General features: G+C 34.8%; 1 long non-coding RNA gene across 1 annotated transcript; it reads left to right on the top strand.

Moving 5' to 3' along the window:
- The first annotated feature begins 10,148 nt into the window (after window positions 1-10,148).
- LOC121227850 (uncharacterized) lies at window positions 10,149-10,807 on the top strand. Its single transcript, XR_005925364.1, has 2 exons — window positions 10,149-10,290; window positions 10,382-10,807. It is a non-coding gene; the product is annotated as an uncharacterized lncRNA (long non-coding RNA).
- Window positions 10,808-11,375: the final 568 nt, after the last annotated feature.

Here is an 11,375-nt window from a genome sequence, read left to right as displayed (position 1 = left end):
GGTCAAGGAAATCAAAGGCCACAACATCCCACAGGTTCTCAACAACCACCTCACCAGCAAGAAAAGAAGTCAAACCTTGAGGAGATGCTAACAAAATTCATCACGGTATCCGAAACACGTTTCCAAAACACCAAGACAGCTCTTAAAAATCAGCAAGCATCAATTCAAGAGCTCGAGAATCAAATAGGCCAGTTGGCAAAGATGATTTTCGAACGACCACAAGGTAGTTTGCCGAGTAATACAAAAACTAATCCAAAGGAGCAACTTAATACTATTATTGTTCCAGATGAAGAAGGGTTAGTTGAACCTAAACCAGAACCGAGACAAGAATTTGTGGTAAGTAAAAGTAAGGATGAGGTGGAACACAATGAGCAAAAATCGATAAGTAGGGAATATAAACCTCGTGTGCAGTACCCCAGTGCGACAAGGAAAGACCACTCGGATGAAGAATTTGGTAAAGTCCTTAAATTATTAAAGAAATTACATATTAACTTACCATTTATTGAAGCTCTTTCGCAGATGCCAAATGCAGTTAAATTTTTAAAAGAGCTTTTAGCAAATAAGCAAAATTTGGATGATGTGTTGCATGTGGAGCTGAACACAGTTTGCTTAGCCATTCTACAGAATAAGCTACCCAATAACTTTAAAGATCCAGAGAGTTTTAGGATTCCTTGTTTAATTGGTAGTTTAAACATTAACAATGCTTTGGCTAATTTACAGGCAAGTATTAATGTCATGCCTTATAAAATGTTTAAGCAACTAGGTTTTGGGAAGCCCAAACAAACTAGGATGAGCATTCAATTGGCAGATAAAACAATCAGATTTCCTAGGGGTATTATTGAAGACGTGCTTGTTAAAATTGCTGAATTTATATTCCCAATTGATTTTGTTTTCTAGACATGAAAGAGGATAGTGACGTGCCTTTAATTTTAGGATGGCCCTTTTTAGCAACTGCTAGAACTATCATTGATGTTGGCACAGGTGAATTGATACGTCGTGTAGGTGATGACATTATTAAACTTTAAGATCGTGGCTCTGCTAAAATATCTAGTAATCGAGACGATTGTTTAAGTTCTATTAACTCGAATAATGTTGCAACTACACCTCCTTTGCAGGACTCCCCTAAGAAGAACGTGATGGAGCTCCAGTCAAATCCATGCAACATAAATAGAGTAACTCACGACGAATAGAGGCTTCAGATCGATGAACTAGACGAATGGCGAACACATGTCAAGGAAAAACCAAAATCACATGATGAATCAAAGCAAAGCGTAGGAATGAAACAACGCAATTTAAGGTCAGGGACAAAGTTTTGTTAGATAAAAAGGACCCCTAATTTGATACTTTAGAGCACAATACAGATGGAGCGACTCCTTTCACGGTAATAAACATCTTCCAACATGGTACAATAGAGGTAACACATACTAAATTTAGAACCTTTAACGTAAATAATACTCAACTCAGACCTTATTTTGGTAAAATTAATAGCAGAAGTGAGGAGTTTCAACTCCTCAATCCATCGTAATCATGCAAATGAGAGGTAAGTCGAGGTTAGACTTTAAATAAGTGCTTCTCGGAAGGCAACTCGAGCACTAACACCACTAACTAGTTTAGTTTAGCTATTTTTAGGGTTTTTGTGTAGGTACAGTGCCCACATGGCCTGGACACACGAGCGTGTCCTTGGCCATGTGGAAATCGGGCTAAAAATTCCCCAAGTATCGAGCCACACGGCCATGGATTTGATCCACACGGCCATGCGACACGGTCGTGTGATGCAGATGGCCTGGACACATGGGCGTGTCCTAGGCCGTGTGAAAACTGGAACGAATTTTTCAAATTATAAGTAAGTCAGGAAGCCACACGGGCAAACACATGGTGGTGTGTTCGGACACACGGGTGTGTGGTATACCACATGGGCGTGGGAGAAGCGAAGGACTTGGCACACGGCCATGCGATGCTACTGTGTGCACCATATGGCCTGGACACATGGGCGTGTCCTAAGGCCGTGTGATGATTGGGTAATAAAATTTCGTGATAAACACAGGCTGGGAGTAAGCCACACGCTCGTGTAGCCCAACACGGGTCTCACACGGCCGTGTCCCTTTAAAACCCCTTAAAACCCTAATTTTATTTTCTTCTTCTTCTTCCCCAAACTTCCCAACCCTAGCCGCCGCAACCCCCCTTAGCCCCTACTCCGTCCACCCCTAGCTTCCCATTCTTTTTTTCTTTTCTTTTTTTCCCTCCCTCATCTCTTCCTTCCATTTTCTTTTCCTTTTCAAAATTGCGAATTTTTATTCATCATTTTACCCTTTAATAACTCATAATCAGACCTCGGTAGAGAAATATTTTGAGCTTGACAATTTAAAACAGGCTTTTCAAGTACTTAACTATTATTTAATAGCTGAAAATGGAAGAATTTATAATTTCGATCCATGCCGTAACATCTTTTTGAATGCAGTCAATTTAAAACCCCTTAAAACCCTAATTTTTATTTTCTTCTTCTTCTTCCCCAAACTTCCCAACCCTAGCCGCCGCAACCCCCCATAGCCCCTACTCCGTCCACCCCTAGCTTCCCCTTCTTTTTTTCTTTTCTTTTTTTCCCTCCCCCATCTCTTCCTTCCATTTTCTTTTCCTTTTCAACCCCTCATCACACCCACAAACCCACCCCCACAGTGCACCACATAGCCTTACTACCCACGCCCGTGGCCTCCCCGATCACTACCATCACCCTAAACCAGCCCTCACCAGCACCGTCCACCACCGTCCACACCTCCATCCACCCCATGGTTTCTCCTTTAACCCTCACCTTTCTTTTATTTCAGTATTTATTTCATTATTTCTTTGTTATTTATTAATTATTAGTTTTCTTTTAATTTTAGGACTTTTTTTATATATTTAGTGGTTTTCATTTTCATTGTTGTTATTATTAATTCTTTTTACTTCTTTACAATGTTTGTTTTGACTTTTCCATTTTTGTTTCTTTTTTTTTGATTAATTTTATTTTTTATTTATTATTCCCCTATTTTTGCATCTATCTATTTAGTGAGATGTAGTCATGCTTTGTTAATGCTACTGCTATGTCTCTATTCTTATAGTCTTTACTTTAATTAGTATTAGGATATATGTTTTGTTTAGGACTATAGTTTTATTTTTCCTTCGATTCTAAATCCTTTGTCTTGTGATTAAATATCTGGTGCTATTTGATTTCGATTACTTTTAGGAAAACAATGACAAACACATGTGGCAAGAAGACTACTGTCCTCGCTTCAAAAAAGCGGAAGGGTCCTGGCACAAACTCCTCAAGCGCCTCGACTGAAGTCACCACCCGCTACTTCGATTCTTATCCAACCGACAGGATGACCTGTTTCAGCTTCTACGAGTACCACCATTGGGAGTGGGCCGATGTATTGATTGGCCTGCTTTGGAGCAGGTCCAACTTGCTCAACTTGTTCGCTTCCATCTAGATACTGCGCCATTGGATCGGTTCTTTTCAATTATCGATCCTACCTATTCAGAGCTAACATTGAAGTTCTGCACTACTTTCCACCTGCAGCATGTGATGAATACACATAACGAGCCTCGTACTATCATTTTTAGACTTGGTGGACTCGTCAGGCATATGAGTGTACCAGAATTTGGAGCTGCTTTAGGCCTCTACACGGAGGAGTTCATGACTTCCGAAAATTTTGTACAGCTTCATCGTCACATACACTATTCACCATCTTGCTGTTGGACCGATCTTACGGCAAGCACGGTTCCCTATGATGCAAGTCACTCGAAGGCAACTTCTCTCCCTCCAGCACTATGCTACATTCATGCCATCTTGGCTCATACTTTGACTGAGAGGAGAGAGAGCACCGAAGTTAGCACCAGAGGCGCATACTTCCTATGGAGCATGTCGACTGGCCATATATTTGACTTGGCATATTTTATCGCGCTCGCCTTTCGCCACTAGACAGATCGCCATAGAAGGGGCCCCATCTGCCTTGGCCCTTACGTTAACTCACCTCGCTTGACACTTTGGCCTCTTCGACACTCCAGAGATGTCATCGACACTCACACTAGTACGCTAGATGTCTCCTCAAGGAATATCTAGCATGATCCACATGCAGATGATAGAGCGACGCCGTGGATTCGACCCCCTTCAATACAAAATCATTCAATCCAATGACTAGGATGAGCCAGATGACATTACTGATGATCTCCCTCCCCCTCACGAGGACCCACCCCCACTACCACCACCACGTCACCAACCTCTTGCTGCCACTTTGACAGACTTATTCGAGCGATTCACTCACTTTGAGCAGTAGTGCTTCGAGCGATTTGACAGCATCGGCGCCTCTCCGATGATTTGCCACCACTCAACATCTCTCCTTCGGCACTGTCGACCCATGAGGCATCTGATGATGAGGACCTTTGAGTCCCTTATATTTTTATTTTTATTTTTTATTTTTATTATTATTTATTGTCTTTTATTTATTTTTGAAGACTTATGTTTTATATTTTAAACTCTACTATCTTTATGATTATTATCGAATTATCCCTTAATTCTCTTCCACAGTGGTGTTTATTTTCTTATTAGTGCCTCAGAATCATGCCTTTCATTAGCCTTATCTACAATTCTCGCTCTTGCTACTCCAAGGATATCATCCAAATATTCAGGGCAATTTCACTTATTTCCCTCTCTTCTGATATTATACTTATCTTCTTATTATTTATCTTTGTACATTGAGGACAATGAACATCTTAAGTGTGGGGAGGTTATTTATGTGATTATCAGAAAATCCCTGAATTTTTTATCTTGTTCTCAAATAATTTTCTCATATCATTATTAGAATAAATTTTGATTGATTTTATGATTTTTATTGATATGTTTTGAATTAAATCATAGGTAATTGTGCATTGATTGTTTAAACTTTAAGACATTAAAGAATCAAGCATGATAAGTTGACTTTTGAGAAGTAAAATTGCTAGGTTGTTTCCCTGAATTAAGGTATTATCTTGAAGTTTTGAATTTACAGGATTGACATCAAAGACCCATAAATTTCATGAGATCTTGAGCCTTTTAGAACATATATCTTTCTTGCTCACTAATTTTATTGGTTATATGTGTGTCAACATTGATTTGTTATTCTAGAACTTGCTTGATTATGCATGTCAAGACCACACCTTTGATTTGATATACAAAAATGATAAAGGCACTTAGGTTTTAACCCATTTACCCCATAATAATAATAAAAAGCCTACCCTCATGATTAACCCTTAGTGAATCCCTTTGAGATTAACAAACTATTTTTTTAAATTTACCATAAATTTTAACCCCTTTATCATACTTTTTGATTTGGTGAGAATTTTTCCTATTTATTGATTCCCTTTTTGTCGAGATTTGATTTGGTTAATTGCCTAACTATGTTCTTTCATTCGAATCATATAATTCTCTCTCATACTTGTTTTTGTTCTTAAAAATATATATATACATACATACATACATACATACATATTGGTAGTAATTCTTTATTTTTGAGCTTAAGTATTTAATTCCATATTCTGAGATGAAGCTCATGTTTATTCAATTGATGTTAGTTATTTTTCCAAGTTAGGTAATTTATCAAGTTAATCTCGATCCTAACCGTTTCTTTTTCATCATTTATCCATACCTTAATCCAAAGACCCGTTACAACCCTTCAAAGACCTTTTGATTTGTGTATCATCTCATTTATAGTGGTGGAGATTTGATTTTCATGGAAGCCTATGGTAATAACTTTTCATGCTTGACTAATGAGTGCTTAATCATTGTACCTTAAACACATTGAGTGATTTGAGTGAATCTTTAGTGAGGATGTCAACCGTTGTCAATTTGGAACTAAAGGTAATTACTTAGACAAAGGAGGATACCTACAGTTTTATGATTGAATTGTTCAATTTGGATTGTATGAAACTTTAATGTTCCTTTAGTTAAGCTCTTAATGTATGATTACTTGTGAATTATGTTGAACATTATTGATAAGAATTATAAGTTGAGAAAAAATTATTTTAATTGTGAGTTGAGGATTTTGCTTGAGGATAAGCAAATGCTTAAGTGTGGGGATATTTGATAAACCCTAATATATACATATTTTATCCCATGCTTGGCATATTTATGGATGACTTTTCCTTGGTTTCATTGAATTCGATGCTCCTAATCCTTTAATTTCATATTTTATACTTAGATGAGCATAGGAAAGCGAAAGGAGCAAGAAACAGGCCAAAAATAGACCAAATGGGCATATATCAGTGTTTCACACAGCCTAGGCACGTCCACACGGGTAAACCACACGCCTGTGTGAGGCACACGGGCAGACCACATGCCCGTGTGTCATGGCCGTGTCGACTAGAATACAACTCAGAATTACACAACTCAGAATTCACTTTGGTAATATAATGTCTCCAATTGACAAAACCATTAAGAATTTAACCATTTTGAGCACTAAAATCTAACGGTCATTTTGAACAAAAAAAATTCAACAATCCACTGACAAATTACACAACTGTCAACAAAAAGTATTTCATTATTCCATATCATACCACTATTTGTATCTTCTTTGCATAAGCTTCAAAATCCCAAAAGAAAACACTAAATCTATTAAGAAACACCGGGGCATGATCAAAGTTCCTATGCGTGATTATATTTCATTGGTTACTCGTATTTAGTAATCAATGTATGATATGAACTTGTATTTGTCATGAAAATGTACTATTCTTTTAAGACTTCCATTTCTTATAGAGCCTTTGAAGGATCATATCATCATAATATGTGTGAAAATGTGAAAGATGCATATATTGAATATTGGGTACTTCAAGAAAGGTAAAGAGCCAAAGCAATATAGCTAAATATTGTTGACAATTTTGACAAAAAGTTAGAACTATAGTTCATATGTTTATGAACTTCTCTTGTATTAAAGAACTATATTTTATTTTTTGTTTAGTAAACCAAAACCACACACCAATATTAAGGGAATTAATTGTTGTAAAATGGAAAATTTACCTTTTGGTAATCATCAAATACACTAGCACCTCCTTGATTATTGTGAGTATTAAACTTTCTCAATTCTTTATTCTTCTAATCAAATAAATTATAAAGAGTATTAATTGTATCAATATCTAAACATGGATAAAAATTAGTTTTTTTTTACCTGTGTGTTGTTTTCAAAATGGATAATGTTGTTTCAAAGGGGCACAAACGATTTTTCCAGTCTCCATAAAAATATGTTAGTGAATCTTTACAAGGTCAGGTGCGAAAGATTAAGGATGCTCATGCATATAAGGGCATGCCTAAAGAAATTAAAGAAAATTTTGTTTTCATGAGAGCTATTTGTCGAAAGAATTCAAAAAATAAAAATGGTGTAAGATATAAAATCAACCAGAAATTTTCAACATTACAACTAGACTCAGACTAGTGGTTTCCAGCAAGAGGTTGAAAATTTTGCAGTATATTTTACAAAATATAAGCTATATTTGTAGCCAACAAAAACTATTTGAAAGCCCTTCTTCCATTCAACATTATGAAATAGGGAGAGAAAAATGGTAACCATTCTTCCTTCACTTCATCTACAGTAGTTTTGCAGATTCAAGTTCATGAACTTGATCAATATATATATTGAATTTGAACTGATCATCAAAGTCTCCAGTTCCTCTGTGATCAACAAGCGATTACAGCTTTCCAACAACGATGGGTGGCTTAAAACAATAATCTTGATAGTGTATTTGTCTGGTTTTTCATGCACATGCACCATTAGTAATTGTTTAGGCTGAAGTTGTAAACGGAAAAATATATAGGATATTTCCTATATAATTTCTCACCTTTTTACTTAAATTCATTGTTAAAACTTAGTAATTGTTTAATAAATTAATGAAATATGTGAAAATATAAAATTAGGACATAGAAATTATTAAAATGTGATTTTATGCTTTATTATATAGTTTTCATGCATAAAATGGCTTATTTTATATTAATTTGAGCATATTATATTTTTATGACATAAAGTGAGCCATACATGATTAAATTAAAAAATAAAATATAAAGCTATATTTAATAATTCATTCTAAAATTTTTCATTAATAATTTGGGTTTTGATTAATTAATTAAATTGGATAAATTTCATTCTTTGGTCCTCTAATTCATTGATTTATTTTGGACAGGTCTAGTAGCTTTATTTGATTACAAAACTGTCCAAATTGGGGGACCAAGTCAACCCCAAATTTGGCTGCACATGGCCCACTCTTTGGTTTAATTGCACAAGGTCCTTGAAGAGTTGAAGAAACTAGAGATTTACCTGAAGATTTGCACTTGACCAAGTCTTAGTCCTGAGTTATTTTGGCACTCAAATTGACAAAAAATAAAGCAAAAATCAGCTCAAATTCCTTAAATTATGGCCGGCCACCCATGGAAGATGCTTCAAAAGATGAAAACTCCTATTTTTAGTAAACTATCTTTCTCTCCTCACCTATAAATAAGACCTCACTCTCACATTTCTATTCATCCCTCATCATTCATCATTCTCTCTTCTTTCTAAATTCTCTTAGCCTTTTCCATTACCCACACCTAGCATCATCTCTTCATAGAGATTTTAGCAATTAAGCCTCTTAAAGAGCCCTTGGTCGGCCACCTTAGAGAACCATCAGCAAAGGAGCAAAGTGAAGGAGTGAAAGAGCCTCGTCAGTCAGAGTCTTGGGTGACAGCCACTTTGATTTGGGTTTAATCTTTCCTTTCTTTAATTTAATCTGAAAATGTTTGCTATGTGTTCTTTGTTCTTGTTTACAACAATGTTAGCTTAATTTTATTTAAGCTAGGATGATTATTTTGATTAAATAATATTTATTTGATTCATGCTTATAATGTTTGTGCCTCAATCGATTATTGTTTCAATTAAAATCAAGTTTGTATTTCATTCACACGTGATTGAAATGCACTTGAGTTAGCTGAGCGATCCTAACCGGACGACAACTAGTGGAAACATAATTGAAATGTGCATGCTCAATTTAGATCCTAACACGATTAAATTGCAGGTTGCATAAGAGCTCTAACCAAGCTCTGTTATCTGCATAATTTCTAGATTTGTGTGATTAAACTGTTTCAAACCTAACACCTCTCTATTACCTCACACGAATGTTAAGTAACCCTTAGTAAATAAGGATCAGTAAACTGCGTATTTACTAAGTAAAGGATTCCAAAAGGACCTAATGTGGTTTCCAAACTCATGAAAGATCGAGTTGCCATAGAATGTTTTTCTGAATATTATTAAGCGTGATGATAATAAATTGAGTTTAATTAAAGTAATTGTACCAGTTTATTTCTATTATAATTGTTGCAAATTGTGTTTAACTCTGCTAAAATCTACTTCATTCGTATAGTTGCATGTTTAGGATAAATTGTATTAGGGATCGTTGCATTTATTTTAATATACTTAATTTTAATCATTACTTCCAAATCATAATGTGTTTTTATTTACCAAGTTGTTAATATAATTTTACAATTAAGTGATTTAGCACAAATACAATCCCTGTGGAGACGATAACTCGATACTTACTTATTACTTGATAACGGCTGTGTACACTTGTACAGACCCCAGCATTACAGAAGTCCGGGGTGAATGTTAGCTCGGCTAGGTATTATAGGGCCAGGAAAACAGTGATTGAGAAGAGTTCCAGAAACCACTAGAATTGCTTTCGGCAATATGGTCTGAACCTTCGTCAACCACCAAACCACATTCCTGTATCAACAATTTTTATTGAATAATTAGGATTATACTTTTCGAAATAACATTTATAAATTTGACGGAACATAATTATATTCGCCACCATCTAGTAAAGATATTATTTTGAAGATAAAATGTAAAATAATGCTTTTCAATCTTTCCATAATAAAATCCTTTCACATAGTTTAAATCATTCAAGTTGTGAAAAAATTAACCACAAAACTATCTAACCGTGTGAAGTTGATATTAAAGAAACAAGCTTATCATAGAAATTGAAGCTAGGCCATATGACTTTTCCAAATTGATTAAATAGTAATATATTTGATTGGTTGTAATTTTCTCAAACTTTCTATATATTTGGAACAACACAAAATGAAAAGCCATTCTTCCTTTAATTTCAAAACCAAATAAAGACATGGCACCACACCTTAATATTGTTCTTTCCATGTTTGTACTTTTATTATTATTCATTTCAGCCTCTAAAGTTCAATCAGATGCTTTTGATGTTGTTGCCAAGTTTGGCGCAAAAGCTGACGGGAAAACGGATTTGAGTAAGGTAAGTTCAATTGCTCTTAACTTTGTACCCCAAAGGTGAAAATATGAAAAAATTATATTTCAAACTGATGTCTTTATTCATTTCATTTTAGCCATTTTTGGATGCTTAGGAAGAAGCATGTGCCTCTGTAACTCCATCAACAGTTGTGATTCCTAAAGGGACATATTTATTATCAAAAGTAAACTTAGAAGGTCCAAAGTTAAACTAAGCAACATTAGCTTCAAGAACATCCGTGGCACATCAGCGCTTCTAGAAGCTATCAAGTTTATTTGCAGCGGTTCTTCGCCATGTCAAAATGTGGAACTTGCGGACATTGATATTAAGCACAACGGAGCTGAACCCGCAACATCCCAATGTTTGAATGTCAAGCCTATAACTAGTGGAAAATTAAACCCGATTCCATGTTCTGGCCCTGTCCCAAAAACCCCTAGCGCCACCGCTTAAAGCATACCAACAAATTCAATGCAATTGTAATTAATATATTTATTCATATTATATAAAAAACAATTATTTTTCATTTTAATTCTTTGCTATTAATAAACTTTTGCTATGAATTCAATGCTTTTAATATACACATCAATACAAAGAGCCGAAATGTGATAAAATTTAGTTCATTTAAACTAATAACAAAACCATTACTGAGTTTCTATATTGAATTAGAATTAATTATTGAAGTTTTCTTTATCTAAGTATAATTTTTTTATAAAATCCATCTTCCGACGTAGTACTTTTAAGGAAAAATAAAATATTAAATTCGAGATTTAACGGAATTAGAACTAGGTTTGGAAAATAATTTAATTGTGTGAATTAGTAAAATTTATTTCAATTGATTAATTAAATTATTAATATTTTGGGAAATTGAAATTTTTTTATTTGGTTGGTTAAATTATATGAGTTGATTAAATTTCTAAATAACACATATAATTATACCAAATACATCGGATAGACCCAATGACCCATCTCATGTAAGATGGGCGACAACCCTATCTGTAAAGGGTGTTAAAGTCCATACATATTCCTACTAGAGAATTTTGTATATTCTCTCTTAAAATGTTATTATATTTTTTCTTCTTCTTGTTCGACCA

Source organism: Gossypium hirsutum, chromosome A04, assembly GCF_007990345.1.
Source record: "Gossypium hirsutum isolate 1008001.06 chromosome A04, Gossypium_hirsutum_v2.1, whole genome shotgun sequence".
NCBI lineage: Eukaryota > Viridiplantae > Streptophyta > Magnoliopsida > Malvales > Malvaceae > Gossypium > Gossypium hirsutum.
This window is presented reverse-complemented; position numbering and strand designations above follow the sequence as displayed.